General features: G+C 47.0%; 1 protein-coding gene across 6 annotated transcripts in view; it reads left to right on the top strand.

The window, feature by feature from the left end:
* The window catches only part of LZTS3 (leucine zipper tumor suppressor family member 3), a 67121-nt gene that overhangs the window by 18992 nt on the left and 29461 nt on the right, over positions 1–18668 (top strand). The window contains exon 1 of one of the 6 annotated variants that reach the window (XM_083571311.1): positions 8014–8113. The exons of 3 other annotated variants lie outside the window; for them this stretch is intronic. The gene's annotated coding sequence lies outside the window, so the exon portion shown is untranslated. Of the gene's footprint in view, positions 1–8013; positions 8316–18668 lie in introns of those variants that run through there. 2 more of the 6 variants (XM_083571314.1, XM_083571312.1) reach the window with 2 other exon arrangements.

Here is an 18668-nt window from a genome sequence, read left to right as displayed (position 1 = left end):
GTGCATGAGTTCCATCCCTTGTGCAAAAACGAAGGCGCAAAGCCAGGAATAGGGCTGCAGCGTTGAATGTGCTAATGGTTAGATCAGGGGTCGTCAACCTGGTCCCTACCGCCCACCAGTGGGCGTTTCAGGATTCTGGGTGGGCGGTCCAGGGTTCTACGGCACAAGCTGAATCATTCTTCTGTCGAGCACTGGTGGGCAGTAAGGAAATTTTACCATCAAGAAAGATGCATTAGTGGGCGGTAGGTATAAAAAGGTTGACTACCCCTGGGTTAGAGTGACGCCAGGGCTGGGTGACTCCGTCAGTTTTGGTTTCTCTGTTTCACATTTTTCTAGTCTTAAATTTAGTTCTCCACATTTCCACATCACTGTGGATTTTTATTTTTATTTTAAAAAAAGACGTTCACCAGCGAATTTCTCCCAATATACACATTGCCGTGCATTTTTTCTTCAGACGCTCATTTTTGGCCACCTCATGAGAAGACTCCCTGGAAAAGACCCTGATGTTGAGAAAGACGGAGGGCACAAGGAGAAGGGGACGACAGAGGATGAGATGGTGGGACAGTGTTCTCGAAGCTACCAGCATGAGTTTGACCAAACTGCGGGGGGCAGTGGAAGACAGGAGTGCCTGGCGTGCTCTGGTCCAGGGGGTCACGAAGAGTCGGACACGACTAAATGACTAAACAACAACGCTCACACAATACAATTTTAGCTTGGGTTTTAACTGCTGTGTGCATAAAATGCAGTTTAATCATTCGGATGCATTTTTGCACAGCTGATGTCAGAAGCCACAGTCAAGTGTAGGTGAGCAATAATAAAAAAAACCCCTCTTTATTCAAAGCAACCAAAACAGCGCAGGCCTAGCGATCACAGCAACTCTTCCCAGTGGGTCTTGCCCCAAGAAGGCAGTTGCGTGGATTGAAGGTCCCCACACCTTTCTTCCGTTCTCTAAGGCTCCCCCCCCCCAGTTTCTTCCCCAGCAGCCTAAGGCTCCGTTGTCTTGTCTCTCTTTGCTTCGCCCTTTTCATACCTTCTGGGAGACCAAGGGGGTGAGAGCTGGTCGCAGCAGGAGGGAGGAGACTGTTGGAACACACCTGGGGGGCACACACAGCCCCCGGAATGAGACAGACCTCTCCGGGTGTCTTCCTGGTGAAGCGCAGCCCGGGGCGTTCATAAATCAGTCCCAGTGCGCACCAGAGACACGACATGTGCACACTCTATCAGCAGAGTACAGTGGTGCCCTGCAAGACGAACGCCTCGCAAGACGAAAAACCCGCTAGACGAAAGGGTTTTCCGTTTTGGAGGCGCTTCGCAAAACGAATTTCCCTATGGGCTTCCTTCGCAAGACGAAAGCCCATAGGGAAATCTCCAGGACAGCGGGGAAGCGCAGCGCGTCTTCCCGCCAGCCTTCGGAAGGCTCCTCCGAAGGCTGGCGGTGGGGCGGAGAGACCTCCTCCCGCCGCCAGCCTTCGGAAGGCTCCTCCGAAGGCTGGCGGTGGGGCGGAGAGACCTCCTCCCGCCGCCAGCCTTCGGAAGGCTCCTCCGAAGGCTGGCGGTGGGACGGAGAGACCTTCTCCCCGCGCCAGCCTTCGGATGGCTCTCCTGAAGACTTGCGGTGGGAGGAGGGTTTTCCTTCCCACTGCCAACATTCAGAATGCTGTTCTGAATGTTGGCGGTGGGGAGGAAAAACCCTCCTCCCACCGCAAGCCCCGGGAACAGAGGAGAAGCGCTGCGCGCCTTCCCCTCTGTTCCCGTACCTGTCCTGAAGGCTTGCGGCGGGGAGAAAAGCCCTTCTCCGCACCGCCAGCCTGGCAAGCGGTCTCCATAGGAACGCATTAATTGATTTTCAATGCATTCCTATGGGAAACCGTGCTTCGCAAGACGAAAAACTCGCAAGAAGAAAAAACTTGTGGAACGAATTAATTTCGTCTTGCGAGGCACCACTGTATAGCAGAAATGATTGTGGAGTGTGAGTGTAGCATTCTAAGTGTATATATATTTAAAGTACCGTATGTTCCGTTCTATAGGACGCACATTTTCCCCTCCAAAAATTAAGGGGAAATGTGTGTGCGTCCTATAGAGTGAATGCAGGCTGCGCCGCTAAGCCCAAAGCCAGAACAGGAAGACGGAGCACTGAGGAGCGCTCCGTCTCGCTGTTCTAGCTTGGGGATGGCTGCGCGCAAAGCCTCTCCAGGGCAGCGGGGTGCCTTCACCCCGCTGTCCTGCAGAGGCTGGCAAGGCTGTTCCCAAGCCAGCACAGCGAGACGGAGGGCTCCGTCTTGCTGCTCTAGCTTGGGGATGGCTGCGCGCAAAGCCTCTGCGGGGCAGTGGGGCGCTGCGCTCCAAAGGCTTCAGGGATCTTTGAGGCTGGCGGTGGGGGAAAGCAGCGCTTCCCCCCACCGCCAGCCCCACAAGCTCTGGTGAATGTACCTTGAACGCACCTTGTTTTAGAGGGGGAGAACAAGAAAAAAAATTTTTTCCCTGTTCTCCCCCTCCTATGGTCCGGTGCGTCCAGTGGAGCGAAAAATACGGTAATATATACAGGACAAAGCAGCCATGGCATCCTCTCACTTCTCCTCCGAGAGAGAGAGAGAGAGAGGAAGAGATAAGACTTGACTTCCATTCTCAGACTTTCCAAGCCTAGAAAGTAAACACAGAACAAACCCTTGTGTTGCAAACTTAACACAACAACCAATACAAGTAACACGAAGACCAGTATACTTGATGGCACTGCAATTCTTTTTGCATAATATACATGATTTAGTGCAACAAAAACAAAATGTATACACTTGTAAATTCTCTAATATATTTGAAATCAAATGAACACACACCTGTCAATCTTTGAAAGTTCGTATAATAAGTCTATGGTTGAAACAAAGTAATAGATGCTATCCTGTGGGCTAAGCGGTAAAACTTTTTTTAAAAAAACATATTCTCATGACCACTGCTCCTTGTGCATTTTTCCAATCTATGGGTTGTGCTGAAGAAGATTCCTGCAAAACAGTCAGATTATCCGGGATCACTGTCCTACGTTGCGATTCACTTACTACTTCGGCACCATGAACGCCTAAAAAGTTTTACCGCTTAGCTGTGGGCAAGATTCCTGCACTGCAGGGGGTTGGACTTGATGACCCTTGGGGTTCCCTTCCAACTCTACAAATCTATGATTCTACATGTTTCCTGGACTGTTGGCGTTCAGACCAACGTGCGTTTGCAAGAAAATTTGAAAGCAGGCTGTTTTGGTTCCCACCTCTCTCCCTCTGCAAACGCCTGCAATTTCACATGGTCCGCAGCCCGCAGCATTAAATTATTCACAGCCTAGGGATCTGTATTCGAAAAGCGCACCCATGCGTGTTGACCGCCACAAGCTTTCCTAACGGTTGCACACTTGCCGAAAACGTATGCGGTGCGTAAAGGGGCACAAGGTGTTCTGTTTCCAAACGGCGGGAAAATGGGCTTGTGGCGAAACGCCCGTCCTGTGGGGAGTCTTAAAATGGGCATCTGCACTCTGGCGCTCCGGTACGAAATTAAGCCTCGAGACTCAAGTTCTCCAGCAGGTACCTTTTGGTTAACTGCGGGCTGCTGGCGGACGCCGACATTGACCTAGTTTCCACGGGTGATCAAAAGATTGCCTCCTGCCCAAGTTTAATAGGTCAACTGGTCTCCCAGGTGCAGGGAAGCCCTTTCCAAAAGGAGAAAGCCAGTTGCTTCTTGCATCGAGTGCTGTGTGCCCAAGCTAGCTTGGTGCAAATGTGGAGATCTCAGGATGGAGGAGGGAAACAAAACAGAAAGCCCCAGGCCCTCCCATCTTAGTGTGCCAGGCGCTTAGAGAGCCAGTGTGGTGTAGTGGTTAAGAGCGGTAGTCTCGTAATCTGGTGAACCTGGTTCGCGTCTCTGCTCCTCCACATGCAACTGCTGGGTGACCTTGGGCCAGTCACACTTCTCTGAAGTCTCTCAGCCCCACTCACCTCACAGAGTGTTTGTCGTGGGGGAGGAAGGGAAAGGAGAATGTTAGCCACTTTGAGACTCCTTAAAGGGAGTGATAAAGCGGGATATCAAATCTAAACTCTTCTTCTTCTTCTCTTCTTCTTCTTATCGAGCAGGCATTTAGAAGGTGCCAGGTTCCAGTGGCGTAGCACAGAGGCGGTTGCCCCGGGGCACAAAATTGTTAGGGGCACAAAATTTCAACATCCGGTGCTGCCTCAGAACAGCTGCTCACTTCCAATGCTGAGCTTTGTTGAAAATGGTTTCTCCCTGAGAACCGGGGAAAACTTTCCGAAAGGCAGAGCTGTTTGACAGTAGAACGGTCTCCCATGAGAGGTGGTGGGTTCTCCTTCAGAGATTTTTAAGCAGAGGTTGGGCGGCCATTTGCCATGGCTGGTATAGAGTTGGAGGTTTAGCTGAGATTCCCGCATTGCAGGGGGTTGGGCTAGATGACCCTTGTGGTCCCCTCCAACTCTACAATTCTATGATTCTAAGCTTCTCTGAATACACATGTGCAGTATATACATGACACTCAATGAATACAACATTTAATTTAAAACTGGTTAATCGAGATTCAAAATGACCTGAACAGATTGGGGAATGGGGCCCAAACTAACCAAATGAATTTCAAATGTAAGGCAGGCATAATCAGATGCACAAATGTAACATAGGGGATGCCTGGCTTGCCAGTAGTTTGTGTGAAAGGGGTCTAGGGGTCTTGGTGGACCACAAACTAAACATGAGTCAACAGGGTGATGCAGCAGCAACAAAAAAAGCTACTGCTATTCTAGGCTGCATCCACAGAAGTCTGGTGTCCAGATCAAGGTTAGTAATAGTCCTGCTGTATTCTGCCTTAGTCAGACCACACCTGGAATGCTGTGTCTAGTTCTGGGCGCCACAGTTTAAGAAGGAGGTGCAGAGGAGAGCAACCAAGATGATCAAGGGTCTGGAAACCAAGCCTTATGAGGAACGGTTGAAGGAATTGGGTATATTTAGCCTGGAAAAGAGGAGATATGAGAGCCATCTTTTAATATCTCAAGGACTGTCACATGGAAGATGGAGCGGACTTGTTTTCTCCTGCTCTAGAGGGTAGGACTCAAACCAATGGCTTCAAGTTACAAGAAAGGAGATTTCAAAATCAGGAATAACTTTCTGACATTAAGAGCTGTTTGACAGTGGAATGGTCTCCCTCAGAAAGTGGGGGACTCTCCTTCACTGGAGGTTTTTTATGCAGAGGTTGGGTGGTCATCTGTCATGGATGCTTTAGCTGAGAGTCCTGCGTTGTAGGGGTTGGGCTAGATGACCTTTGGGTCTTTTCCAACTCCAAGATTCTATGATTCGAATATATTGGTCTTCCTCATTGATTTTGATGGGCAGCTCTTACTTCAAACCTGGCAGACCATTTAAAAAAAAAAGAGCAGAATGGATAAAAATACTTATGGAATATGCAGAAATGGCAAAACTCAGGAGAAGAATAAGAAATCAAGATAACAAACTTTTTATAAAAGGATGAAAATGGTTTGTTGAATATTTACAGATAATTTGCAAACAGATAAGAACATTGGCAGGACTATTGTAATAACCTGCAGTTTTATAAGGGTCTAGATTTAAAGTAGACAAATAAATAGGCAAATTAAGTTAATTTGGATATGCAGAAGATATTAAAAATAAATTTAAGGAACCGCAGAAAGAGGGGGAAGGAAGTCAAGGTTTTTTTTTGCAATTTATTTATTATTAATGTTGCAATACATATATGAAATCTTTACATATTGATACATATACATTACATTCGTAAATTCACATTTTCACATTTCATTATGTACCAACATTTATTCATTTCTTATTTCTTGCCCTGTGTCTTCCCTCCACCTGTACATGACTTCCTTGTTATTATTTTGTAACTTTTATTATTGAGATTGTAATTTTGTATCTTAATAATTAAACATTCAATCTTATATATCTGCTTAGCTTAGCTTAACTTAACTTGGTGGAAAGTCAAGTTTTGAAATGTTAAAATGATTGTAAAATTAGTGACATGTATAAACCTGAAAAACATAAATAAAATTTTTAAAAAATAAAATAAAAAGGGCAAACATCACCCATCCAGACAGTAAGGTGGTTCAGTTCACCCTATTTATATTGGTGGATTTCTTCCTTCACCTTTTTATCTCCAATTCTCTCCACCACCACCTGGTTGCCATTTCCCGTCCCCATAGTCAGTCAGTATTCTGAGGGCATTGAGTCTCCTCCCGCTGTTTTTGTCCTTACAACGATCCTGCGAGGTAGGTTAGGCTGGTCCATGGTCACCAGGTAAGCTTTGTGGCTGAGTGAAGGTTCGAGTCTGGATTTCCCCCCCACGCCATGCTGTCCAGGGATGCTGAGAGCTGTAGCCCAAAACATCTGGAAGGCCCCACTTTGGATAGACAAATAATCTGACTTTTTACAAGGCCATTTCCTATGTTCCTGAGATGTAATTGCAGTACCTGGTTTCTTCTGAATAGGTTATATTTTGCTGTGTTTGTTGTAACGAGGATATAAATACGTACGATCACATTGTGTCATATTGTTGTTGTTTAGTTGTGTCCGACTCTTCGTGACCCCATGGACCAGAGAACGCCAGGCACTCCTGCCTTCCACTGCCTCCCGCAGTTTGGTCAAACTCATGCTGGTAGCTTTGAGAACACTGTCCCACCATCTCGCCCTCCGTCGTCCCCTTCTCCTTGCACCTCCATATTTCCCAACATCAGGGTCTTTTCCAGGGAGTCTTCTCTTCTCACGAGGTGGCCAAAGTCTTGGAGCCTCAGCTTCAGGATCTGTCCTTCCAGTGAGCACTCAGGGCTGATTTCCTTCAGAATGGAGAGGTTTGATCTTCTTGCAGTCCATGGGACTCTCAAGAGTCTCCTCCAGCACCAGAATTCAAAAGCATCAATTCTTTGGCGATCAGCTTTCTTTATGGTCCAGCTTTCACTTCCATACATCACTACTGGGAAAACCATAGCTTTAACTATACGGACCTTTGTTGGCAAGGTGATGTCTCTGCTTTTTAAGATGCTGTCTAGGTTTGACATTGCTTTTCTTTGTGTCTTAGAGCTGAGAACAAAAAACAAAATGTGTTTATTGGGGTCATCTAGTCCAACACCTCGCAATGCAGAATTTTTCACCCAGCTCGTGGCTCGAACCCACGACCCTGGAAAATGAAGAGTCTCGTGCTCTACCAATCGAGCTATCCCAGCCAAAAGAAAGAAAGAAAAATAAAATCCGGGAGGTTTGCCTCTGTTCTCACCGACCTCAGTTTAAGCAGTTTTCATTTCATCTCACTTTTAATTTGTATAACTCCTTTCTATATTATTGTACACAAGGCGGTTTGCAAGCTGAAGAAATAAAAAAATGGACAGCAAAGATCACACAATCTGATCCAGTACAAAAAGTCATAATAAAAACAATTTATATCAAATAAAGCAATATTCAGTAATTGATTAGAGTCTAATAGTAAGCAGCAAAGTTAAATATCAGCAAATAATTATTAAACCATTTACACTTAATCATTACAATAAATAATTACTAAACTATAATCAATAAAAATAATGGCAAGTCATGCATAAAATACCACCAAACGTACAAAACCACGTCAAAGGATCAAACTGAAAAACGAGGACACACAATAATTATACAATTATTTTTTAAGAAAAATATCCCTGAACGCCTCTTTTTTCTTCCCAGCTGCTTTTGCTGTTCTCAAAGTTGATAGAGCCTGCGACTCTTAATCTCAGAGTTGTAGGTTCGAGAACCAACAAATAAATCCTGCATTGCAAGGGGTTGGACTAGATGACCCTCGTGGACCCTCGCAGCTCCACAATTCTACGATTCTGTTCCTAAAGTTTACTAAGGCAGGTCAGGGCAAGTTGCCGTCTCGCCTGGGAAGAGTTAATGGAACTTGGCAGGCGAGCGCTTCCTGGTATCGGCCAATCGGAGGGAACAAAGGTTGGCAACAGGTGATGGGTTTGTTTGCGGCAGGTATTAATTTTAGTTTTTTCTCCAGAAGTCCCTGCAGGCGAGGAAGCAGCTTAGAGCCCAGCGAGGGCCAGGATCCGCAGGGAGCATGGGAGCCAGCCTCTCCTGGAGCGTGGGGGTAAATGACCTGAGGAATTCCTGGTTTTAAAAAAGACTCCTTTAAAAAAAAGAAAAGAAGGAACTTTGCTTCCCGCCCACCTCCCTTTGCAGGGTAACCTGAAACTCCCCTCTTTTGAATAAGGCAGGACCTGCCCAGGCTGGGCAGACAAACTGAGAAGCCAGCTCTGTCCTTGCTGGCTGAGGAAGGAGTCTTTAGACAGGTGGGTTTCTGTCCGCAGGTGCAGAGCAGATATTCTGTTGCTGCTGCATTAGAATTTGAGCCGGAATCTCTGACCCTTTCCCTTCCTTTTCCCACTGGAATTGCGTTTTTGCGGTTTGTTTCCAAGCCCCTCCACCGATAGGTTTGGAGTGCGGAGGGGGAAATCTCAGACCCAGTGGCCCTCGAGATATCTCCGTCTGGCCCCCGGGGACTCTCCCCAGGTCATACGCCCCCTCCTGAGCAGCAGCCCTTTTACCAACTATGCTTTGCACCCTCCTCGATTCATGGAATCAGAAGGGGCCACGAGGGTCGTCAAGTCCAACCCCTGCAATGCAGGAATCTTTTGCCCAACGTGGGGTTCGAACCCATGAACCTGAAATTAAGAGTCTAGGCTCTGCCGACTGAGTTTTTTGCATGTCTGGAATATGGCAATGCCTTTTGCTTGCTTGGATAGAGGACAGAGGGCTGGGGGTGAGTGAAGGTGTAGCAACAAACCTAGTGTACAGTGGCAAAATTCGCACCCGCTACTCACCCGCATTTTTTCTCTGGCAGCTCCCACTGCTGGAATGTGGCCCCCAGAAGGTTGCTAAGAATGGGAAGTGGCCCTTGAGCTGGAAAAGTGTTCCTGTCCCAGTTTTAGAAAACCAGGATCATGTTGCTTTGACATCTGTAAGCTGCTTCCAGCAGCCCTTTGGTGGGGGGGAATACTTTAAAAAAATGTAATAATAAATACAAGCCGTCGCCAGGGCTGTCTGCTCTGATCTGCTGCTTTTCCTGCAGAAAATCTCACTCGCCTCCTTTTTGCACCCAGAGGTGCTGTTTGCAGCAAATGTGCTGGGGGAGTTTGCACCTCCTCTTGAGTAAGTGGCTTTGCATGATGTCTCCTCGCTCATCTAACACTCTGCTTTTCATTCCTTTGCTCAGAGCAGATTGCAGGGCTGGACTTTGCCCACTCGGCATCTAATCAGGCCGGGTTTGAGTTCTGGCAGGGGTGATATAGCCTCTGCCTTGTGAGTAGGGCTGCCAGGTTGGTTCTCCCGCAGAACTCCCAGGTCTTTGAAAACTGCATGGCAGGTTTGGACTGAGCGAGCGAAGCGGTTGCTGTCATGGTGTGCCCGTTGTCCCGCCGAACCTCTGCTTTTTGTGGAGCAGTTAAAGGCATGGGAGCTCTGCTTCCCCTGAGAAGCTGGCAACCCAACCCTCCCATTTGTGAGAATTGGGGTCTGAGGATCAGGGGACCCCCCTAAACTTTGCCTGCATGCTAGCACAAGCAAATTGTCGAGAGCTGCCACTGGCACAGTTGTTGGCAGATTCACACATACACACTTCACCAGTGTTAGTTCCAACGCTTGAGACTGCGCCTTAGTTGCGGGGGCAGTTCTCTTTAGATTGTGGGATGTGTTTGGCCCAAGCTGCACACCTGTTAAGTTTGGGCCTGGATTCCCTTAAAAGCTGCTGGAAAGATCTGTTTTGACTTCCGAAGGCAGAATTTTTTTAAAAGGGGCTTGATGAGGTTCTGTGTTCAAGAGACTGCCTTTGAAAAGTGTTCAGAAACATTAGCTAGTCCAGAGCATGGTGGCAACTGGAATTGACTGCACCCGTTTTTCAAAGGGTTATACTGCCTTCAATTTAGCTTTCAAGATTCGGTATTTAAATCCCAGTATGGCCTGGGACCAGGATACCTGTACAGGAAAGTTTTTAATGTTTGATGTTTTACTCTGTTTGATGTTTTAATTTGTTGGAAGCCGCCCAGAGTGGCTGCGGTAACCTGGTCAGATCCAGCAGGGTTCAACTTACATCCTTACATTACTATTTTAGGAGACTGGTTTATTTTGATTTTTAAGGACCCTTAGATAGACTTTAGCAGATCAATCTGCAGTTTTTGAAGAGGGGGAGTGTATTTCCAGTTCTGTATGTTTACATCGTGAGCATGGAATGGGGCTATTTGAGGGGCACCGCTTGTTTGAAAGGGTGGTTGGTTCTGGGGACGAAACTGCTTCTGTGGCTTTGGAGTGGAATAATTGGTCAGCTTTGCTTATACCCCATAGAATACCTTTGCTTGAAAGGAGAGGGAGAGCTATTCCCAGGGGGAATGGTGCAACGAGATAAACAATTGCATCAGGAGCAATGATGGGTTGTGTACAAAACAGAGGAAAGGTATTTTTTGCTACAGGAGCAGAACAGATGCTCATGGGGCCTGCAGAACAACCCAGGTTCGACTTCAACCACCAGACCCTCACAGTGTTCCTGTTTTCCAGGGACAGTCCTGGATTTCCAGAAGCCGTCTCGGTTTCTGATTTGATTCCGGAATGTCCTGCTTTTCCTTATTGTTGTTTAGTTGTTTAGTTGTGTCCAACTCTTTGTGACCCCATGGACCAGAGCACGCCAGGCACTCCTGTCTTCCACTGCCTCCCACAGTTTGGTCAAACTCATGCTGGTAGCTTCGAGAACACTGTCCCATCTCTTCCTCTGTCGTCCCCTTCTCCTTGTGCCCTCCATCTTTCCCAACATCAGGGTCTTTTCCAGGGAGTCGAGTCTTCTCATGAGTTGGCCAAAGTCTTGGAGCCTCAGCTTCAGGATCTGTCCTTCCAGTGAGCACTCAGGGCTGATTTCCTTCAGAATGGAGAGGTTTGATCTTCTTGCAGTCCATGGGACTCTCAAAAGTCTCCTCCAGCACCAGAATTCAAAAGCATCAATTCTTTGGTGATCAGCCTTCTTGATGGTCCAGCTCTCACTTCCATACATCACTACTGGGAAAACCAGAGCTTTAACTATCCTGACCTTTGTTGGCAAGGTGATGTCTCTGCTTTTTAAGATGCTGCCTAGGTTTGTCATTGCTTTTCTCCCAGTAGGGACTGGTGCCCATTGCAACTGGTGGGCAAGGAGACCAAGAGAAGTTGGAGCCAGACCCATTGGCGGGCAGAGCCACCCCTTGCCTGGCGTCACACAGGTGGGGGCGGACTGAGGTTCCTGGGGCAGCAAGCAGTTCAGCCTAATGGACCAGCCTCCATGGATAGGATTAGAATCAAGAGTGGGGAACCTTTAGCCCTCCAGATGTTGAATTACAACTCCCATGCACCCTGGGAGCCTGGCTTGCTGGGGCTGAGATGGGCAAATAATCTGACCAGCCATAGTGGCAGTTTTCTGTGTTTCTAAATCCACCATCGTTTACCATCTCAGGGATAGCTCAGAGCTCAGCAGCAGAGGCACACGCTCTCATAAAATCCCAGGTTCGAACCCAAGCCTCCCCCGGTTGAGCAAAAAAAGAACCCAAGAAGCAGGATATTTGCAAGAGACTTTGGCTGGCGAGATTTCTCGCAGGGCTGGGCTGGAACTGCCAGGCTGTTAAGGCAGTTTTGCATTTATGCAAATAGATGTGTACGGCACCGATATTCAAGAGATTGTGCCGCACTCCTTGGCTTTCATTTGCAAAATTCTGCCAGAAGCCTGATTTGCATGGTAAAATAAGGACATGAATGCCGACTTGCTCAGTTTGCGTAACAGGTTCAGGTTGCAGGCTGTGATTTTAATAATAATAATAATAATAATAATAATAATAGTTGCTTGGTTTATTTATCTTTCTTTTACACCCTGAAAATGCAGAAATCTCTGAACAAAATAACCAGGTAAAAAGGTAAAGGGACCCCTGACTGTTAGGTCCAGTCGTGGCCAACTCTGGGGTTGTGGCGCTCATCTCACTTTATTGGCCGAGGGAGCCGGCGTACAGCTTCCGGGTCATGACTAAGCCGCTTCTGGGGAACCAGAGCAGCGCACGGAAACGCCCTTTACCTTCCTGCCGGAGTGGTACCTATTTATCTACTTGCACTTTCACGTGCTTTTGAACTGCTAGGTTGGCAGGAGCAGGGACTGAGCAACAGGAGCTCACCCCGTCACAGGGATTCGAACCGCCAGCCTTCTGATCGGCAAGTCCTAGGCTCTGTGGTTTAACCCACAGCGCCACCTGCATCCCTATAAGTTATCAAGGCCCATGCTAGTCAATGTTGGCACCCGTCTATCTCGAGAAACAATGGAGTGTGCCTCAAGGGGTGAAGCCAAACCAGAGAAGCTTTGGGGACTGATGGGAATTATAGTCGAAAAGAAGCTGGAGGGCAGCAGCTGAGCGAAGGCTGCCTTAAAAATCACGGCTTTCAAACTGGTTTCAAGGCCTGACATTTGCAGTTTCTGGCTGAATCCCCACCAATGAATAACTAGTGTTTTCGGACCCTCCCACGTCGAATTTCTTTTGCCAGTAGCATACCAGGAGGTGACAGGTGCAACGCTGCGTTTCAGCTTCTTTATGCCAAGTTAATAGCAAATCCGTAATGCGTTCCCCGTCCAGGGTCGCTGGGGCTACTGTGGGGAGATTTGACCTTCTTACATTAGGTATGATTTGCAAATAAACTGCTCCGTCCTGCAAGACCCTGGGCGTTCGGGTGTGTGCCCTTTGTTTTTTAAGCAGGTGCAATCAGATTGTGTTCCAAAGAGCTATTTGTGTTCTTATATATTTGGCCGTCCCCCAGAAGCGCAAGGGTGGAGCAAAGCTCGACAAGGAAATTGGCGTTTGCCGTGGAGGCAGGTATGTGTGACGAATGAAAGTGGAACGGGAGCCAGGCTCACCTACCAGGTACCAAAGTTAAAAAATATGAATCTGTCTTTTGAGGAACACTCTGTATTCCTCCTCTGTTTACAGCCCTTCTGGAAGGAAAGATACGCTTGGAAACGCATGAGCAACATCAGCTGGAATATTGGAATCCAGCCAGTTGAATACAATTTCCACCCAGGAAGGACTTTGTTGTCCTGCACAGTTTCCTGTCGCTTCCTGGGACTAGGAAAACCGGAGTAAATTTTACAAACTAGTTATAAGGCCCACCACAAAATATTCCACCTGACCACCCAATATTCTTTGGCTATTGAGCATGTTAAGATTACCCTGGACTTTTTTGGAGGGGGGCGTGAATTACCCTCATAAATTCTTTTTCAATTGCACTTAGCAAACTTGGGTATTCCCCTTATTCTAATAATTTCCTTTCATTTCTGACTAACCCTGTTCTGCCTTCATATCTGCTGACCCTTCAGGACCTGCGTTCGAAGGATTCACTGCAGAATAAATGATGAGGAATTGTGCAGATCAGTTTATGATACTGGCCGCTTTTGTTTCCAGTGTCCAAATTCGGTTTGTGGCTTGGGAAACGGCTTCGACTAGTCAGCTAAACCTGGGGAGGGTAGCCAGTGGGTCTCAAACCCCCGGAGAGTTAGGGACTTCTCTTGCAAGCAAAGACAGAAGAAAAGTTTGGATTTGATATCCTGTTTTATCACTACCCGAAGGAGTCTCAAAGTGACTAGCAATCTCCTTTCCCTTCCTCCCCCACAACAAACACTCTGTGAGGTGAGTGGGGCTGAGAGACTTCAGAGAAGTGTGACTAGCCCAAGATCACCCAGCAGCTGTATGTGGAGGAGCGGAGACGCGAACCCAGTTCACCAGATTACGAGTCTGCCGCTCTTAACCACTACACCACGCTGGCTCTCCAGTGGGCCCATTGGTCACAAAGATGGTTTCTGGATGTGATGTAGAGGGGGCAGAGGGGGCTTGTGAGCCTGGGGAGGGAGCCCATCTAGGAGAATAGAAACTCTGATCCTAAACCTCCTCTCTCGTGCAGGATATATTGGGGAGCAGTAAACCCTACCCAAATCCAGACTGGAGTCCTTAAGGCCGTTGGATGGCGCCATGTACGCCTCCTTTCAGCAACTCCTGCAGCTAAGTTGGTGCCAAAATCTTGCTCTGCTTTCCTTTGGACCCCAATCAGCGAGGCCGAGAGGGGGGTCTTGTCATCTGGGCAGCCCAGGACCTCACTTCGGTGTTGCTAACGCAGCGGTTTGACTTCACCCCCAGATGCACACTCCATTGTCTCTTGACAATGTACAGTGGTACCTCGGGTTACAGACGCTTCAGGTTACAGACTCCGCTAACCCAGAAATAGTACCTTGGGTTAAGAACTTTGCTTCAGGATGAGAACAGAAATCGCGTGGCGGCGGCGGGAGGCCCCATTAGCTAAAGTGGTACCTCAGGTTAAGAACAGTTTCAGGTTAAGAACGGCCCTCCAGAACAAATTAAGTTCTTAACCCGAGGTACCACTGTACAGTGGAACCTTGATTCTCGAACCGCCTGAGAAACAGTTTCTATCCAAATGCGATTTTGGTTTTAAACGCAGTGTAAGGTAGTCTCTATGGGAGTATATTGTATTTAATTATGGGGTATCAGAGTTTTTAGGGGGTCAACCAGGCTGGGATAGCTGGGATAGCAGGGTTGTTGGTTTTTGAATGTCTGATGTAGATTTTTTCAATTTCATTGTTGGACGTTCGGCTTCCGAAAAACGTTCACAAATCAGAACACACACTTCCAGGTTTTTGGCGTTTGGGAGCCGATTTGTTCGTCAACTAAGCCGTTCGAGAACCAGGGAATGACTGCAGTTTAAAACTGTTTTTACTATTGTCTTGTAATGCTGTAACCGCCCTGTCACCTTACGGTGAAGGTCAAGTAATAATGATGATGATGATAATACCATAATACTAAATAATGCCTGATGGATGGACCTTGGGATGATGGAAGGATGTCCCTCTTGTTTGTGTGCAATGTGTCTTTGTCGTTCGTCCCCTTTCTCGTTGCAGCGCCAGTCCCCTTTCCATCTTGCCTGTCCTTTGTCTTGTGATTACTTATGCAAATGGGCAACGCAGCCCCTATAATGGGCATGTTGTCTTCCAGAACAGAAAAGCCTACAATTATCTTATTATTGGGATGAAAGGGAGAAAAAGAAGCCTGTGCGTTGTGTTCACAACCGTTTGTTTGTTTGCATTTCCCCACGCCCATAGGAGACGGAGGCCTCGTTTGCCACTTTGCCTCAGCTGCTGCCTTTCCAAAATGGATTTTGCATTTTTTTAAAAAAAAATATTTTTATTGAGTTTGACATTGCTGATTTAAATTCAAACATTAAACATCAAAATCATCCCTGAATCCTTCGACTCCCCTCTGCTCTTCCAGGGTTACCATTATCAATCTTTCCCTCCACAAACTGCTTCTCTTAGTTTCTCAATCAATTTTTACCATAGTTTTTCACATGTTACAAGCATTGTTCAAATCCTGCCAAAATTTTTAGTTATTTACAATGTTCTCTTCCATGTTTAGGGAAGCTTTTAATGTTTAATAGACTATTGTATTTTAATATTCTGTTGAAAGCCGCCCAGAGTGGCTGGGGAAACCTAGCCAGATGGGCAGGGTATAAATTATTATTATTATTATTATTATTATTATTATTATTATTACTATTATTATTATTATTATTACATAATACATTATATTTTTCCCCATTCCTTCTTAAAGTTCTTCTCTTCCTGGTTTCTGATTTACCCGGTCAATTTTGCCATTTCAGCGTAGTCTTCTTCAGCCAGTCATCTCTGGTCGGGACTTTATCTTCTTTCCATCTCTGAAATCAGTTGCCAAGACTAAAGGTCCCCGTCTTCCCACAGATGTCTAAGCCCCCTCTCTGGGGGTTTTTTAACAAGCAATCAGAGACTGTGCCTTTGTGAAGCCAACCTCTCCTCCGCCCTTTTCATGCCTCTCCTGGTTTTAGGAGACAGCAGTAGGGGAGCTTGTTGTGGGGAGCTTGTTGTCATAGGGAGACATCCATGACTCTCCCCCAGCCAGACTCATCTCTTCCTCTCGGTCTCCCCTCTCTCTGGCTTCAGCTTCTGCCTCTGATTCTGCACTTCTCTCTTGCACTGACTCTCCCTGCTCACTAAACCCTGTTACCTCTTCAGCTTTGACATCTTCTCTTCCCAGCCATCTCCCTCTTCTCCCTCTGGCCACTCATCGTTCTCTCTCCACGAATCCCCTGGCTCTCAGCCTCCTTCCCTTGGGGGTCCCCCAGCTGGTTCCTCCCACCGTTCCTCTGCGTCCAACCAGTCCGTGACAGTAAACTATATCAGTTAATGTGATTTCACCACTGTGGAATGCAAGGCGAATAGCGTGATTTCTGGTGGAAGCGTAACTGCAGCAGAACGGAAACAGCGGTGCATGTGATGAATGCAGCAGGGCAGCATGTGAAATGATATCTTCTTTACACACCTGTCTGACGCTGGAGGCAGAGCTCAGTCTTCGTGGCAACAGACTTATCCGCTCTTGTGACCCTCCCGTGCCTGAGAACGGAAGCTTCCCCCAAAATGTCCACATTCCCAAACTTCCACGCTTCCAATGGCCATGAATGAAGGGTAAACAAGAACACACTGGGCTCCTTTGCTGTTGGTAACTACAAGTTTCTCCCTAGAATAGCACTGATTAAGTCCTCCTGGTGTGTTTTGGGACTGGAAAGATGCCCAGGGATTTCTCACACGGCTGCTCCCTAGCACAGCATTAATGATTAACCTTCCAGGCCCAAAATGGGCTTATTTCATGTTCTTATCTCAATGGAATTCTATTTTCAAATAGTTGGCAGCTTTAGCCAACTGAGGGCTGGCTCGCATGACCCTCTCCCCCTGTTCCATGAGATTTCATTAAAGCTTTTTCATAATGCAATACAATAAAAAAACCCAGACTAATCTAAATGAAAACAAAACCTGAAAGAGATGATGATGTTGATAATGCAGAGTCCTCTTTCAAGGGTAGATCTGAACCCTTCTTCACACAAAAATTGGTGGACCCTACTAGCAATGACAAACCTAGGCAGCATCTTAAAAAGTAGAGACATCACCTTACCAGCAAAGGTCCGTATAGTGAAAACTATGGTTTTCCCAATAGTGATGTATAGAGGTGAAAGCTGGACCATAAAGAAGGCTGATCGCCAAAGAATTGATGCTTTTGAATTCTGGTGCTGGAGGAGACTCTTGAGAGTCCCATGGACTGCAAGAAGATCAAACCTCTCCATTCTGAAGGAAATCAGCCCTGAGTGCTCACTGGAAGGACAGATCCTGAAGCTGAGGTTCCAAGACTTTGGCCACCTCATGAGAAGAGAAGACTCCCTGGAAAAGACCCTGATGTTGGGGAAGATGGAGGGCACAAGGAGAAGGGGACGACAGAGGACGAGATGGTGGGACAGTGTTCTTGAAGCTACCAGCATGAGTTTGACCAAACTGCGGGAGGTAGTGGAAGACAGGAGTGCCTGGTGTGCTCTGGTCTATGGGGTCACAAAGAGTTGGACACAACTAAACAACAACGCTAGCTCTCACCCAGCAGCTTCTCCGCCCCAGAAAGTTTGGGGAAAACTGCCCTAAACGGAAGTACATCCCAATCGAGGGGAAGTTGAAGGCTGGGCTTGCTGAAGGTTGTGACCTGGGACAGAAATTAGAGTTGAAACCAGATGGAGGAGGGAGGCCTAAAGGGAGTCCCTTTGTTTCGTGGCACAGGGCCAGGCCTCTCACCCCACCCTGAGAGTTCAGTCTTAGCTTGAGAATTTCTTCTGGGGCAAGGGCATCCATTTTATTACAGCATTAACCAGTTCAATGAGTGTACGTAGACCTCTTCTTTTTTTTTGAAAAAGAGGATTTGCAAAGGACATCTCCGTTTACCACAGTCCAACCCAAACAAAGAGATTCTTTTCAGCCTCGCTTGAACATGGGGAGAAAAAGGAATTAGGCTAAACAAAGACCTGGGATTCAGCTCCCCGGAAATAGAAAACTCGACCAGCGTCGATGATGGAGAAGTTCTCTTTTGTCTCCTCTTTTGTAGTTGCACGAAATCTCTCTTAATGCGTGTTTTCAGCTGAGGAAACCAAAACTCTTTTGGAGCCATGAGGGAGGGGCTGGTTAAATATTGACTGTTGGCTTAGTCGAGTTTTGTAGACTAAATCCTGCTCATGTTCAGCCAAACATAACAAACACATACCAGAACGGGGCGGTAATAAAGATGGGAAAGTTCTGTCTCTCTTGCACAAATGATGCAGAAGCAGGGCTTCCAGTCTCTGTCCCGGGAGCCTAAAATGTTATCTTTTAACTCAGCCTTTAGTATTGTGCTGCAGGTTCCAAATAATCTTCATGGTTCCTTTAAGATTTTTTTTCTTTTTTTAAAAAAACAAGCAAGGTGCTAGCCCTCACAATGCAAGGGAAGAATTACAAAGCATATATGATGGTTCTGCTGTTCGTATAAAGGTAAAGGGACCCCTGACCATCAGGTCCAGTTGTGGCCGACTCTGGGGTTGCAGCGCTCATCTCGCTTTATTGGCCAAGGGAGCTGTCATACAGCTTCTGGGTCATTTGGCCAGCATGACTAAGCCACTTCTGGTGAACCAGAGCAGCGCACGGAAACGCCGTTTACCTTCCTGCCGGAGCAGTACTTTATCTACTTGCACTTTGACGTGCTTTCAAACTG

This window comes from Podarcis filfolensis (genome assembly GCF_964270895.1).
Source record: "Podarcis filfolensis genome assembly, chromosome: 9".
NCBI classification, from domain to species: Eukaryota; Metazoa; Chordata; class Lepidosauria; order Squamata; family Lacertidae; genus Podarcis; species Podarcis filfolensis.
The sequence above is the reverse complement of the archived record's forward strand: the minus strand, read 5'-3'. Positions and strand labels throughout refer to the sequence as shown.